Genomic DNA, 16,509 nt, shown 5'->3' with positions numbered 1-16,509 from the left:
GGGTGCCGGGGCCGGGCAGACGGCGGCAGGGGCCCGGAGCCAGCTGTGTAGGGGCAGATCCCTCCCACTGCGGCCGATTTCGGTGAGGAAGGTGAAATGCGGAAGTTGCCACCCAGAACTGTCAGAAGACCGTCGGGTTTTCAGCCCGAGGCATGTAATTAAGAGAAATAAATAAATAAACCAAAGCCGCCCTTCGTGCGTTCAGCCGGCGTCGGTCCTCGTCGGCAGCCGACGCCCTCGTCTGCTCTGCTGCATGGCGACTCTACCCGCCGCAGACAGGAGGGCGTTCGCCCTGAAAATCAACAGGTAAGGGGCTTTCCTCGTACCTGGTAACTATTCCTCGCCGGTCGGAGCCTGAGACCCGTCCGAGGCAGGCGATCGGGCTGCGGGAGCCGGGGGCGGGACGGCTCCTCTACGGGAGACCCCCGGGGTATGGAGACATCTGCCAGCGCCGGTAGCCGGGCTGGCCCCGCCGATGCCGGCAGACTTCGGGCAGACACCCCGACTCCTCGCCCCGCCTGGCTGCTCCTGCCGCCGGGGAGCGGCCGCCCCCGGGGCGCCTCGCCGGCCCTCTCCTGGCCCCGGGGTGGTGCAGCTCCAACTTGCGCTTCTGCAACAAGGTTTGCTCAGATGAAGCGTACACAGACGACACCGACTGTGGACTCGTCCTCTGACGGGAAGGAAAGGTTCAGCCTCACCTCAGGAGTTTGTTCCCCATCTGTTCTGCCCCAGCAAGCCCCGAGCCTCCCGGAGGGGCTGCTTGCTTGTAACGGGGCAGAAGGTTAGGGTTCCTCCTTTGCACGAAGCAGCAAAATGACCCGGTCTAAATTAGCACCCTTGGGAAACAAGGGATTTATGTACGGCATCCATACTGCTACGACATACATCCCTGGGTTTTTTTTCATTTTGCCCTTTCATCTATGGAAACAAAAAATCCTCCTGATGACTGAAAATAAATCTATCTCCTTCCTTCTTTCCCTAAACTAAATAAATTAGAGTTTAACTATTGGAACATCATACTCTTGCAACTGAGCTTGCTGTCTGCTAGACTTCAGTCTTTTGCCGGTGAAGTGCTGACTCTCAGCTGGTCAGTGCTCTGTGGTGGCAGTAAGAAACCAAGACAATTACTTTCATATTGTTAGGTTAAAGGAAAACATGGGCCTCCTTTTCAAGAGTCTTGTCATCTGAGACAAAAACTGTGTTTCCAGGGTGTTGATGTAAGTACAAGGTAACTGAGTTTGCTGACACATAAAAGAACAAATAGCATAATGGTAATATAAACTGAGGATAAGTCTCTGTGCCAGAGAGAAAAGTATGCAGAGAAACTCCACCTCCTCAGCAATTTATTGGAAGACATGGAGTTTGCAGTCACAGAGGATAAAATTAGCCCTGCTGTGATGTGCCTTTCCCATGGCAGAATACACATCGATGTACCTTTCTATATCCTTTGGGAATTAATTTTAAGTTTATGGTGGAATATTCACAAGAGTGAGACATCATATTGAGAAGCTATCAAATGAGCAGTTCACTACAGGATCCTGCCATGATTCCCGATCGTTTGGAGACTTGTTTGAATAAAAAGCATAACTGGCTGATATTTAGAAGGTTTGGGTTATTTTCTTTCTTCCTATTTTTAGGGTCAGCCTTCTGGCAGCTTTTCCCAGCTGTGGTGACGGTCACTGCTCATCTGTATGACTAAACCCTTTCAAAGCAGTGGAATCATAAAAATTAATCTGGCTTTGTTTCACAAAGGTTCACAAAAGTCTTACTAGTAAGAATTGTTAAATTAAACCATTGTTTTGTTTTGCTTTTATTCAATAGTGAAATATTAAGTGCTTTTTGTAGCTAATTAAATCTTCAAATAGGCTATTCATCATATTCTGAATATGATTCCAATGGAACAACCTGCGTGTTTATTTTGCAAGCGAGGATATTCTCTTATATGCAGTGTGGTAGAAGTTACATATATTTCCCAGCAGAACAACATGTTTCCCGTTCTTCAAAAGGAGCAGGTAATTTATAAATTACTCAAGTGCAGTTTGTTCTACCAACAGCAGAGTGATATATCTTCACAAGAAGTGTTTTTCTTGTGGTGTTTTGGGTTTTTTAAAGGAATTTTCAAAATAAGGGGAATCTTAGGTCAGTGTGTCAGCTTTCTCACCTCAACAAAAAAGGCTAATCTACAGCTATAAAATTTTGTTCCTCTTTCTTATGAGTTCCTGAGTTTACTTCTTCAAAATGCAACTCTTCTCATTTACAGGAGTTACTGCGTTGCATGTGTAATTACTCTCTATTCACTACAAATTCACATTCAAGGTCTTGTCTTCCTCACTCTTTCTTCTGCCAGTGACTTGACTAAGCTATAGACCATTTTTATGAGGACCAGCAGAATTTTAGGCTCTGTACTGTTTCCTCAGTGCAACGACATCAGCCACCTCCCCGCTGGCTGCATAAGGTGCACCCTGGTGTGTTTGGTGAAGCGTGATAAATCTATGGCCACTTTATGAACTATGCTAAACACTGCTCTGTAAAAAATTAGTGATAACATGATCCGAAATGTTGTGTTAGTGATCTCGTCATGATTTAAAGTGTGAGTTGTCAATCATAAGCACTGGAGCTGCAAATGCTTCAGGAACAGCTGTTACATGACAAGTACCACATTTGTTTAAAACAAGGTCAAACTTCAAAATCAGGCATTCAAATGCCTTCAGACTTGTAAATCGTGTATGTAACCTGCCCACATAACCATGTCTTGCTATCACTTTATTCTTTCTTCCACCCATCTGGTGTCTGTTGCCCAAGCCTGTTGCTTCCTGCCTTTTTTAATCCTGCAAAGACTTGCACATGTGTTTTTAATGCATGTATGTGAGTAGTTCCTTCTGTTTTAATGGGATAACTTTTATGTCTAATGATGTTCATCTCATATGTAGAGCTGAAGGAGCAAGCCTTTAGTGTTTCTCATGTTGGGCAGCATTATTACTACTTACCTGTGCCTTATCCTGAGCTAAGTTGCTGAAAACTGAGTAGGACCTCTTCAAATAACATTTTTTTTTATTACATGATAAATTATATTCTGTCCAGCTTCATGCATTCTTTGAAATGAAGCCTAAAGGATCCGTTAAGTGTAAGTTGTAACTCTCTTTCCAAATCGCCTTCTGCATTGGACAAAGGAAGGTGAAGAAAGCCCTCATTAATGCACAACACTAAGAGACCTTTATGGCACTCTGGGAGTGTAACGTGTCTGTGGTCGTTGGAAGCCAGCATGAGACATGAAAAAGCAGACCATCCTCTTGGAGTCGAGTCCTAGATAATAATTAGAAGGTATCTGGATTGTGTGTTGTAAATGTATCTACTTTCCAATCATGGTATTTTTACCCAGAAACCAAGAAAGTTGAAAGATAATTTTGTAAACTGCTGAGGAAAAAAAAAAGCTCATCATTGCTAAAAGTGTGGGCTCTAACATGTGCCAGCTGAGCAGTGTACGTTCAAGAGACCATAAATTTGAATTTTAATCAGTTTGCCTCAGCAGTGTGTTTGGATAAACACAGCATTCATGGAATAGATTTTCTATTTTTATAACTTTTATTTAGCAAATGTAGTTTACTATTTTATCTTCCACATAGATCTTGCAGTAGTATTTTTTTTTATTTCAAGTGAAGAAAATTTTGTATTAGGCACCTACCTGGGGCCCTGGCCACCAGTGCTATACATTCAAAACATTTCGACACATAAATTACAAAACGGAAAACTATCAAGAGCAGCAATACAGCTTCCTAATGTATCACTTAACTTTCAGTAACGTGACTCATGCAGTTGAAAACCCTCCCAATAGACATACTCATCAACCATTTTTACAGACAACCAATGTCTTCATTTTACAAGTGTTACAAAAGAAATTTTTAGCATTTACTTCCATCATTTCATTTTCTTGTCCTTGAAATTGTCCAGTTGTCAAACAAAATTTTCTTTTCCTGTTCTAGTTTTAAGAAGTGTACTTAAGGATGAGTTTACCTGCATAGATTTATATTTAAAAAACCCCAAACAACCCACAGTACCAATATTAAAGCAAATATTTAGCTAAAGATTTCAAATTTTAACGGACTATGATAAAAGTCAAGCCTCTACTTAATTCTCAAATTGTACCATGAATTCTACTTTACATTAATGACAACAATACATTTACATTATTTCTGTCTGAAACTAGAAGGTCATCTTAAATTTTATATTGTACAAAGTCTCAGTTCTGAACGTTCACAAGAAATTGCCCTAAATGGCAAAGGCTGATGCAGAGTGGTCAGGTACAGGGCAAAATGGTTTCAGTGGCAGAATGGGCCATTTCCGATGTATTCTCATAGCAGATTTCTGTTCACTGCAACTCCTTTGCGGGGCTGAGGCCGGCATCTTTTAATTGTGTTTCAATAAAACCCTTGTTATATGAATATAATAAAATCCTAATTACTTAAAATGCTAATTACTTCTCCAGATTCCCTTCTGTAGGCCAAGCTATTTCTTTTAACTAATTTTTCTTTTAAACTTCAAATATATTAAATAAGCTGCAGAGAGAACCTCAGTACTTTGTACATATATAATGGATTTATGTATTAAGTATAAAGACCTAGTGCATTTTTTAAAAAGATATGGTAAATTCTCATGGTTTCTTACATAAAGTAGTACACTATAGAGACATTAATAAAATTACCAGTGTGCTAATAGCAAAGGCATTTTCCATGTGTTTGCTGCATACCTAAAAAACGCCTTCATACTTTATCAACTTTTAAAAGCTGCTTGTATATATACTCTTATCAAGTGTGACCATTGAGCCATAGCCTTATAATATGTAATGTCAGGACCGTGATAGCGTTCAAAATTCTGTGTTCGTTTATACTGAGTCAACCTAATTCAAGAAAGAGTATCACAAAGGAGAGCGTGCTTGATGAAAGGGTTGACTCCTGCTTTACTCTAATGCATTGCACCCTAACAGTCTGTCTAAGTGAGGATAACTCAAGTTAATAAGCCTTTGCAGGTTTACATTCAAGACAGTTTTTTCAAATCATCAAATAATAACCCATTGAATTAATCTGAAATCCATACCATAAATATAGAGTGCACTATGGCTCTTAAGAGAGGTTAAAAAAATCCCATTTGTAATTACTGTGGGGAAGGACTATTTCATATGTACTACGTGTGTGAAATAATAGTGGCTTTGTATTTGATACAGAGAATATTAAGCACCAATAACAGATTAAATATAAAAAGTAGGGTGTATATGATTCATATGTATAACAATCTGTTAGTAACAGTTTATAGTAAATGTCCAGTTTTCTTAGGCTTCCATAAAAATAAATGAGAAGCTGATTTTTTAAATGCTTTGAGAAAATTACCTGGTGTTGAATGTGCAGGGAGTATAAAGATCGGGTTTGCATCCTGGAACCATAGGAAGGTTTGGGCTGGAAGGGAGTAGTCCAATCCCTCCTGCCATGGGCAGGCATGTCTTTCACTAGATCAGATTGCTCAGAGCCCCATCCAACCTGACCCTGAACATTCCCAGGGACAGGATGTCCACAACTTCTCTGGGCAACCCGGTTTAGTGCCCTGCCACCCTCAACATAAAAAATTTCTTCCTTATATCTAGTTTGAGACTACACTCTTTTAGTTTAAAATCATTACACCCTGTCCTGTCATGACAGACACTGCTAAGAAGTCTGTCCCCATCTTTCTTATAGGCCCCTTTTAAGTACTGAAAGGCCACAATAAGGTCTCCCTGGAGCCTTCTCTTCTCTAGGCTGAATGACCCCAACTCTCTCCTGTGTTCACAGGGGAGTTGTTCCAGCCCTCTGATTATTTTTGTGGCCTCCTCTGGGCCCTCGCCAACCGGTCCGTGTCTTTCCTGTTCTGAGGACCCCAGAACTGGACACAGGACTCCAGGTGGGGCCCCCCCAGGGCTGAGTAGAGGGGCAGAATCACCTCCCTTGACCTGCTGGCCACTCTCCTTTCGATGCAGCCCAGGATACAGTTGGCTTTCTGGGCTGCAAGTGCACATTGCTGGCCCATGTCCAATTTTTCATTCACTTATATCCCCAAGTCCTTCCCTGGAGGGCTGTTCTCAATCCCTTCATCCCCCGTCAGTACTGATCTCGGGTGTTGCCCTGACCCATGTGCAGAATGTTGCACTTGCCCTTGTTGAACTTCATGAAGTTCACATGGGCTTCACCCCTCAAGCCTGTCAAGGTCCCTCTGGATGGCATCACTTCAACTGCATCACTCAGTTTGGAGTTGTCTGCAACCCTGTCTTGCTGAGGGTGCTCTCAGTCCCACTATCTATGTCATTAATGAAGATATTAAATAGTATTGGTCGCTGTACTTACCCTTGAGGAACACCACTGATTTCTCATTTCCATTTGGACACTGAGCTGTTCACTGTAACTCTTCAGATGTGGCCATCCAGCTATTTCCTTATGTAGTTAACAGTCCATCCATCAAATCCATGTCTCTCCAATTTAGAGGCAAGAAAGTTGTGGGGGACCATACAGAAGTCCCAGCAGCTGACATCAGTTTCTCTTTCCTTGTCCACTGATGCAGTTACTCCATTGTAGAAGGACACTAGATTAGTCAGGCACAATTCGCCCTAGGTGAAGCCATGTTGGCTGTCTGTGATCTTACTGGGTACTGAGGTAAGGATGAGTAGTTTTGTTCCTGCATACCGGCTTTGAGAGCCTTTTGATTTGGCTATAGGAACATTGGGGTTATTGTCTTCCAGGAATACCATTATACTTTTTTAAAATGAACTTTTATATGCATTTTTCCCCCACTTTTTCAGCATGTGTTGCTTTCCAGATTCCAATAGCATGTATCTCCCATTGCTGGGTTAGAGAGTTAGATTATAAACTGAGCAAATATCTGCTCATTTCTTTCACAGAATCACAGAATGGCTGAGGTTGGAACGGACCTGTGGAGGTCATCTTGTCCAACTCCTCTGCTCAAGCAGGGCCACCTCGAGTCAGCTGCCCAGTACCATGTCCAGATAGCTTTTGAAGACCTCCAAGGAGGCATACACCACCACCTCTCTGGGCATCTTGTGCCAGGGCTCAGTCACCCTCATAAGAAAAAGTGTTTCAGGTGGAACATCCTGTGTTTCAGCTTGTGCCTATTGCCTTTGGTCCTGTCACTGGGCACCACTAAAATAGCCTGGCTCTGTTTTCTTTACACTCTCCCTCCAGATATTTATATAAAGTGATAAAATCCTCCGTGAGCATTCCCTTCTCCAAACTGAACAGTCCCATCTCTCTCGGTCTTCGCTCACAGGAGAGGTGCTCCAGTCTCTTCATCACCTTCATGGCCCTTGGCTGGTCTCTCTCCAAATGTCCACGTCTCTCTTACTCTGGGGAGCCCAGACTTGGACACAGAACCTAAGCATGTCTCACCATCACTGAGCAGAGGGGAAGGATCATCTCCTTCAACCTGCTGGCAATACTCTGCTGAGTGCACCTGTCCTGCTTTTGTTAAAAACAAGACAAGTATCTCTTTTCGTGAATTTTCCTTTCAGCTAAAGTCTTCTTAGTAACTGCACTTTTCTAAAGTAGGATACATGTTTTGGTAGACATAGCAATGGAATGCAAGGTCGCTGATAAGGATGCACATCCCGTGAGAGGGGTGAGGAGCGAACTGGACAGGTGACTAAAACTGACCAACTAAGTATTCCATCCCACTCATATGAAAGTGGGAGATAGTGAGGCTCTCGTGCCCTTTTTCCTCTTGGACTATGGCTGACATTAGGAGAGGACCTTGCGAATCGTCCCTACGAACTGAGGCCTAGTGACAGCCTGAATCCAGTTCCGGTTGGCTGCAGCGTCCAGCCCAGGACTTCTGGGTGTCTCCTGCTGTTGCCGGAGCAGTTCTTTGCCAGGATTTTCAAGATTTGTTTTGTATATTTTGTATTATTTTCTCTATTTTTATTAGTAGCATTAGTAAAACATTTTTAATTTTTTCCAAATCTCTCTCTCTGTCCTTCCTTGCCTTCCAATCGTCTGTACTTAGTGGGGAGGGGTTTAACAAAGCATCTGCCACGGTTTATTGTCGCCCTGCAATCAAACCTTGACAGCACTCCAGAATAACATCAGCCTTCTTTGCTGCAAGGGCACATTGCTGGCTCGTGTTCAACTTGGTTGAAGTCATGGTCTCCTAGGACCAGTGTGGATCGTTTTCTGCAAAGCTGCTTTCCAGCTGGGTGGCCTCCTGCGTACATTGGTTGCATGTGGATGTTCCGTCTGCGGAGCTTTGCATTTCTCCTTGTTGAACTTAATGAGGAACGAGTCAGCCTGTTTCTCCAGCCTGCTGAGGTCCCTCTGAAGGGCAGCATGACCCTTTGGTGCAACAGCTGCTCCTCCCAGTTCTGTGTCATCAGCAAACTTGCTGAGAGTACAGGCTGTGCCATCATCCAGATAATTAATGAAGATATTAAACAGGATTGGACACAGTAGTGACCCCTGGGGTATACTGCTAGTTACTGGCCTCCAACTAGACTTCATGCCACTGATCACCACCCTCTGGGCTTTGCTGTTCACCCAGTTTTCGGTCCAGCTCATTGTCTGCTCATCCAGGTCATATTTAAACAGCTTTAGACTTAACTTTCCTTTAAACATATGAAGAACACAATCTTCTAAGTATTAGTTTTTCCAGAAAAAGTCACTCCTGTCTTCCTGACTTACTGCAAGCTGAATTCTTCTGGCTTTTTATGGCTTCATTGTCTTGATGTCTTCTGGATTTGTATTCAGCATAAGGAATAGATTCTATATGGCTCTAAACCACATGCAGAGGAGAGAGAGAAGACAGGGAGCTCTGCTCCTTCATACACAACTCATAAAGACCTGTCCCTACTGTAGCTTCTGCACATAGATGCTTTACCTCTTATCCCACCACTGTTTGAATTGAAGGCAATCTGAGTGAGCAGAAAAGATAAGGAGGAGTTGAGACCATGATTTCATCCCTGTTGTATTAGTTATGACTGCTTGCTGCATGTGAATAACTAAACAGCCATTAAATGCATCAGACGGCTGTTTCCTTAGGTATATTAACATGTCTATCTTCATTTGGGACTCCTCCACTCCAAGGGAGAGATGTAACCTGCAGGAATAATGGCCTTTTAAATCTACCACAAAGTCAAGAATATTAGAGCAGGCTAGAGATGGATCCTATCTATTGTAAATAGCTCTAAAGATAGTAGAGGGGACTTCCTAATGCCTGTGAGGTTATATTTTCATCATCCCTAAAGATAATTCCTTTGCCTTTGCTAGGGTGTTCCCAGTGAGCAAATTAGACTAAATCTATGTCAGTGCAGCACTTCTAAACATGTTTTACAGCCACATGTGAGCAACTGACAAATTTAAGCAGTATACAGTTTGGCCAGTCACCATGTATAACTGAAACCAATATCAGATTATTTGCATCTCACATTCTGGCATTTATAATTTTCGCATTTAAGACCAACTGTATCAAAGCCTGTCTGCATCCACACAGCCTGTTGAATTATACCTGGGAGTAAGCTGTGCTGTAGATCGTATGAGCTAGAATGTGGCTGGAGGCCATAAGCGAGATAACTAGATGAAAGGAGGAACACAGCTATAATATTTGTTACGGACTAGGCTTAGATCATAAGCTGCTGTGTTTTATACAAGCACAAAATTAATTTTTTTAAAAAAGCAAACAATGCACAAAGCATGTTTGCCTGTGCAAAACTGTGTGTGTGTCCTTAAGATGTTTCCAATTCTGATGAACTGTGTGTTCACTGTGTGAACATTACTTCCTCCTCTAGCAGAATAGATTGTAAATTAGTTACAGGAGTAAATTGAGGAAGAAAGAAATAGTATACATCAAGATTATGCCATACGATATTAATTCACAGTGCTAATACGTATCCCTGTAAGCATGTGCTCATTTTTCAAATATAAGATTATTCAGGACACTCTTACCAGATTTGACATCCTATTGTCTATCACAAAAACTAAATGCACAGACCTTTCCTCTGGTAGACTGTGCGAAAGATTACAACATTTCCTGCCTGAAATACATCTAATTTTCAGGAAGTAGGAAAGAAAGAGTAAGAAAATGAACTGTTAACCACTTTTCAGAGAATACTAATGCCTTTGGTTATTCACAGGGATTTACTCCTGGTTTGCATTGTTTACCCTGAACTTTAAGATTACCTTTTCTGGAGTGGTCTGTCTGCTACACAATCAAGGTGATAGTAGCCCCTTGGCTAGGGGTTTAATGACAAACACAGGCCCATTCAGCCAAATCTCTATGAAAAATTACAAGTGCAGGAAAGATAGGGTCCATAATACAGGTGTACTCTTTACCAGCAAGTAGGCAGCTGTAGAAACAAAGCCTTTAGAGAACAGTTGGTCATGCACGCAGAATGCTGTGGTTACTGTTGAGACAGATGTTATTGAGAGCTGTCGTTAGCAGGAAGCTAATCTTTTCATCTGACTGCATACTCAAATTGTGTTTAAAATATCACAATCTATTTTCCATTACAGTTTTTGAAGACTGGTATTATACTGTACTTACATATCTATGCAAACATAATAATCCCTGCTACATGATTATTGAGCTTTTTGCATTGTCTCTGGAACATGGCTTGTGAGCAGGAAATGGACTTGAGGCTGTTTAGCAGAAAAGTTGTATTTTAAAATCCTTTTTAAAGATCTTATATCCCCCTTAGATTTCAGACATCTATGTGCATTGTGAAGTCTAGGCTGCAATTTATGATGAGGGCTTTTTTTTTACAGTACAGGAAATCCTAAGCTTACCCAAGAAAAATGTAGTTGCAAATGAGAAACATCTCTATGTCCATCAGGACATGTGTATGAACATTCCTTATGTATCTTTCCAAATAGTTTTCATTTTCACACATGAAGTGAAAATCAGCAAAGAATAAATATTTAATGTTGTATTTTATACACTCTACCACTTTCAGGTTTTGTGGTCATTAAAAATTATGGTTCATGAGCATAGTGCAGCATAGTTGTCCCTTTTTTCTATTCTGACTTGATTTTTTTTAATATTTGATTTGAAAAACACACACCAGATTATACTGTTGTTTGTAGCAGTAGGAAAAAGGATAGCCTGTGAAATGTGTTTACCTGATAACATAGACTAAATGCTTGCCATCATGAATGCAGTAACAGAAAAATAGGTCCAGGCCTAGATCAGCTTTTGGGCCAAGTTCATATAAAAAATCCACAATATTTTTCCTTGCAACCTTTGTAGAATAATATTTGCACATGATGAATCACACAGTTTCCTGAGCTTCAGTAATAATGACCTGGAGACTTTTTATAAAGCGGTCGTCACACCTGGACTTGATATTAGTATTTTTCCCTAAAGTCAAGCAAACTGGATTAGGTAAGAGTATATTTTATTTCAGTTGTCACATGATTTGAGCTTTACAATCATTCTAATAACAAAACCTCATGTTTAGAACATTGTTAGAGTAAAAGTTAGCCTTTCCCCAAGTTTGAAATTTTCCAGATGAATGGCAAAGTGAAATTCTGTTTGCAACTTATGATATAAAATGTCTTAGATCATCCAAATGTGTTTGTGGTATAATAGAATTTCTATAGAATTTGTACCTATAGTCATAGCCATCAGATATAAAAATATATTCCTTTTAACAACATAGTTCGTAACATATGCCAAATTTTGTAGACATTCTTGCTTTAAAAGCGTGAATGGAAAATCCAGCTCTCAAGGGTATCTTAGTTACTGCTCTGGCTCCCACTGAAGTTGAATCAAAATTCTCTGTTCTAAAAATGGCAGTATCTCTTCATGTAGTTGAAACTGGGCCAATTTTTTTCAGGTATACTGCCCTAATAAAAGATCCTAGTTTTTCTAGTTAAACTTACAGCTCTAAAGAAAAAATGTTATTCAAAGAAGTATCTGGAAAAAACTCAACTCATGGTCTTCCTGTCACAGAAAGGTCACACTGAAGATGCACAAATCTGTGTTCTTAGGCAATGTGGGGCCAATATATTAACATAAATTGTTTTTCCAGTTCTGTGCCATTTGCATTAACTCCAACTCCTCGTCTGTTTTTTGAAGTACTCACAGTATTAAAGACCCATCTGTGAATACATTGTGAATGTCTTTGAAGTTTTCAGTCATGAAAGAGAAAAAATACACCTTTTTTCCTTGTTGATAAAAATACCAACTGTGACCTTGATAAAAATTAAAAAAAAAAAACCTGTAGGCATGCAAACAAAAAATCCCTAGAATAACCATTTAGAATAACCAATAGACCATTTACATGGTCTTTATTATTATTCCTAATGTCTAACTTTTTTTTTCACTTTTCACTAATAATTGTTTATTAGGAAGAAAGTGAAAATAAAGCACATAAACTATTAAACTTGGTATGGGTTTAACAAGATTATTAGCATTATGGTAGCCTTTTAGTGAATTTCTTGTAAAGCTCAGATAATACATGTCAGCTGGAAGTTAAATCCTTGCATTTATTTCATAATAACACTGTTGTGAATTGGCAGGATAGTATAGACAAAATAAAAATCTAAAGGCACAAACCGATATAAAATGATATCATTCTGTTACATTTCAAGTCATAGTATAATAGGAGGACAGCATGTATGATCACTAATGCTTTTGAAATTGCCCTCGTTGTTGTTCTAGGGGATCTAAGATTCTGGGAGACATTTAAACAGTTTAGCAAGGAATAAGCCAGGGTCAAAAAAAAAAAAAAAAAGGTAGACCCTAAATACAATTTTTTTCTCTGGAATATAGACCTGTGGAGTCTTCTAGAGACTTCAGGGGCACATTTGTTAGAAAGCTTTTCTTCAGCTGTCTCAGTTGAAATGAACATTTAATGAGGCACTCATGTGAGCTTTAGTATTTCAAGCAGAGAGTGCTCTGAGCCAAACACAGAAAATTATCCTTAGATAAATTGAGGTTAATCCCTTCAGTATGAAAGATTTGTATATATATTGCTGTATGCTAATAGATTGTAAACTAATGGGGACAACAAAAGAATTCTGTTGTTTTCATACAAATTTATCTTCTGTTAACATAATTAATCAGCATCATGTGAAATGTTCGTTAGAAACTTTGTATTGCATATATGAACTATCATGATCAGTTTAAGTCTATAGTAGGATTACAGATAAGATTGATTTATACTTTCTGCTTTCCAGGAGGTACCACTAAACTACCACATGAAACATTACACCTAAAACCACTTTCACTCAAGAGCAAACCAGTCAACAATGCATGCACGATGTCTTCTCAAATGTTATATCATAATTTTTCCATATTATCCATAAAGCACAGTGATTAAAGAGCAGATAAAATCATGATTCATCAGGACCAAATCCTAAGTCTTCTGTTTCTTTGCGTGACATGACAGTATGGCTGTACTTTTCCTCCACTGCCAGGATTAGAAAATTAATTTTTATGTGTGCTTATGCCTCTTTTTGAGGGAGAAACAGCAAAACTGAGTGGCAGTGAAAAATCTTCACTGAATGAATGGCATACATGACCTGGGGCAAAAATAAAAATGAACTTCTTGCCCATTTTACTTTATAACAAGCTGCCAGCATAATGAAGTCGATGATTTCTTCTCGTTAATGTCTTTCTTTTTTCCTGCGCCATCTCCTGTGAGAATATTGTGGTTAAATGTCAACCCTCTTTAATAGGATCTTTATTGCCTTAGCTGATATAGAGTCTTAATGTGGTAGACCCCAAAAGAGGGGTGTGCCAGGGAGTGTGTAGCCTGCCTGAGCCATCAGGGAAATAGCAGCTAGTTCAGATAGACCACTGCTGTACATGCTGACTAACAAAGCGGAGCTCTGCTGCTTTAAGGACTAATTAGAAACTTAGAAGCAAAACAGGCAGTTCCACCGGTGGTAAGAAAAGAGCTTCTAAGCAAGATTCCCATATTTGCTAGTCAAAGATCTGGATTGTTGCCCAAAATTTGTGTGTGTTTGTATGCAGGAGTGGAGGAGGGGGTCAGGTAATTGTCACGTTTTTCTCTTCCAGAGTGTTTTGTTGCTTGTTTTCAGTTATAACTAGAGAAGTTTCATATTAGACTCAGAAAAAGTACAAAAGCTAGTTGAGAATTTTCTATGTTAGTGTCATATGAAAGGGATTACTCACCAGGGTAGCCAAGACTGAATATTTTACCTGTTAAGCAAAAGTTTTCACTATTTTACTTTATGGTTCTGCCATCTGTATACATTTAAACATGAATGTTTCTCCATCCTTGGGGATAATTCTTATAGTCTCTTTTTATTTCATTTTTTCATCTTTTCTGACTGTGTATGCAGCTCTTGCAGAAGACAACTCACTGTTGCTCAGAGTCTGCTGGAAGGGATTGTAAGGGTGTTAAGGATTTTATCTTCCTGCCTCCCTCCAGTAGGTAACCCCTAATAATGGGTAATTTTGGATAACATGATTCAGTAGGCACGTGAAGCATACTTGTTAAATCAGGTTTTTTTCTCATGAAATTTTTGCTTTCCAGTTAATTGATGATCTTTAAAGCTGTTCTATATCTGTTTTATTTTTAAATTGCTATTCTGTGTTGAAGTTTTCATATTATCTACATGCTAAGAGTAACTCATTGTGCCTGCTTTTAAACTACATATTTCAAAGAACTGTATTGTTGAGCAGAATTTACAGTGAAACCACAGAACCAGCTTTATGTGTAATAAGCACTTGTGTAATTTTAATTACAGAACCCAAAAGTGATCAGCCACAGATCTAACGTGTTAGAGAGAGAAAACAAATGTTTATTTTATCTTCCTTTCCTGATACCTCATCTAGGTCCAACCAATAACCCAAATCTCCAAGTTCCCAATCCTGCAATGAGTTCTGCCCTGAGAAGCATCTCAGAGTTTGACCTACAAGCTAAATGTGAGAACCTCCAGGTGTAGCCTGTTACTTCAGTTACACTGCTGTTTTAATGTATTATGCAAACTGTAGACTTTGCATTGGAGAGTATTTATGAAATACAGACTATGTCTCAACTTTTTGTTAGCAAAAACTGCTGGAGGATCACATCTACCAGTGCTACAGACACTGTTGAAATCCTGATTAAATAGCATCAGTTTTTGGTTTGGTTTTTGGCTACCTTCCAGCCACTTCTTGGTGGATCAAGAAGTCTGGTGAGTTCCAGCTTTTTCCAAATTTACACCAGAGGAGTACAACAAGGCAACAAAGAGTGGAGCAATTGATGTTACTTTGGTCCAACATCATGGAGCAGCCAGGGATCTAATAAGTCCAGAACAGCATGAGGCTGCCATCATCTCCCATCTTTCCACAGGTTTACACTACCTTGCAACATGCCATGTGAATGCTGACTAACTGAATTCAGCAGTGACTTTTGTGGGAAAAAAACACCCCTAAATCTACACCTTTTTCTTTTCAGCCAGTGTTTCTTATTTACCCTAAAGAAAGGGACATGTACCAACATGAGAAGTCTACAGAGATGTTAACACTGCTGAGTCCCGTTGCTGGTCTCTGAAAGGCTTGGAGTTGCCCAGATGCTGTTCTCCAGTTCGCTCAGAGACAAGGTCTACATTGCCCTTGTGCTCTTGTCACTGTGGCATCACTTGATGTCCACTTCCAGAGTCCTGCTGCTGTGCAGTTGGAACATTTTTCCTAATAGCTGGCTAAATCTTTCTCACTTCAATTTAAGCAGATTACTTCTTCTTCTTTTCATGGACATGAATTGCTCACCGTTTCCTTTACAGATTGCTACCTTTTACACAGTTCAGGACCACTGCTGTGTCCCCTCAGTTGTCTCTTTTGTGACACATCTATTTTTTTCCATCTTTCCTCATGGGTCATTCTTTTTGTACTTTGACTACTCTTTTGAAGCCTTTTGAATTTGATTGTGCCTTACTCTGTGGTGTTCTAAGTGTGTATGTCAGCCTAAGCACTGTCTCATTGGCTTCAATACACAGAAATAACTTCTCCTTTTCCTCCCTTATGGTACTTAGTAAGTGCCCCAGTACACTCTCTCAGAGCCTCTTCTGTGGCATAACTATTTCTTTAGACTGTTCATTTCCCTTTTTGTATTTCTGCATTTGATTTTTTTTTCTTCCTAAGTTTAGGGATGTACATTTATTTTTATTGAATCAAAATGTGTAGATTTCAGATTGTTTCTGAAACATAAGATCATTTTGAGTGCTAGTCCTGCCTTTCCAAGCACTTACAACTCCTTTCAGTCTGATACAATCCACAAAATTTATTACTATCACAGAATCACAGAATCACAGAATGTTAGGGATTGGAAGGGACCTCGAAAGATCATCTAGTCCAATCCCCCTGCCAGGGCAGGAACACCTAGGTGAGGTTACACAGGAAGGCGTCCAGGCGGGTTTGAATGTCTCCAGAGAAGGAGACTCCACAACCTCCCTGGGCAGCCTGTTCCAGTGTTCCGTCACCCTCACTGAGAAGAAGTTTCTTCTCAAATTTAAGTGGAACCTCTTATGTTCCAGCTTG

The 16,509-nt window shown here is 40.1% G+C and overlaps 1 protein-coding gene across 1 annotated transcript in view; it reads left to right on the top strand.

Annotated features, from left to right (window-relative positions):
* The first annotated feature begins 268 nt into the window (after positions 1-268).
* Positions 269-16,509, top strand: part of DOCK8 (dedicator of cytokinesis 8) — a 96,389-nt gene continuing 80,148 nt past the window's right edge. The window contains exon 1 of the mRNA XM_065657910.1: positions 269-306. The gene's annotated coding sequence lies outside the window, so the exon portion shown is untranslated. The remainder of the gene's footprint in view (positions 307-16,509) is intronic.

Source organism: Caloenas nicobarica, chromosome Z, assembly GCF_036013445.1.
Source record: "Caloenas nicobarica isolate bCalNic1 chromosome Z, bCalNic1.hap1, whole genome shotgun sequence".
NCBI classification, from domain to species: Eukaryota; Metazoa; Chordata; class Aves; order Columbiformes; family Columbidae; genus Caloenas; species Caloenas nicobarica.
The sequence above is the reverse complement of the archived record's forward strand: the minus strand, read 5'-3'. Positions and strand labels throughout refer to the sequence as shown.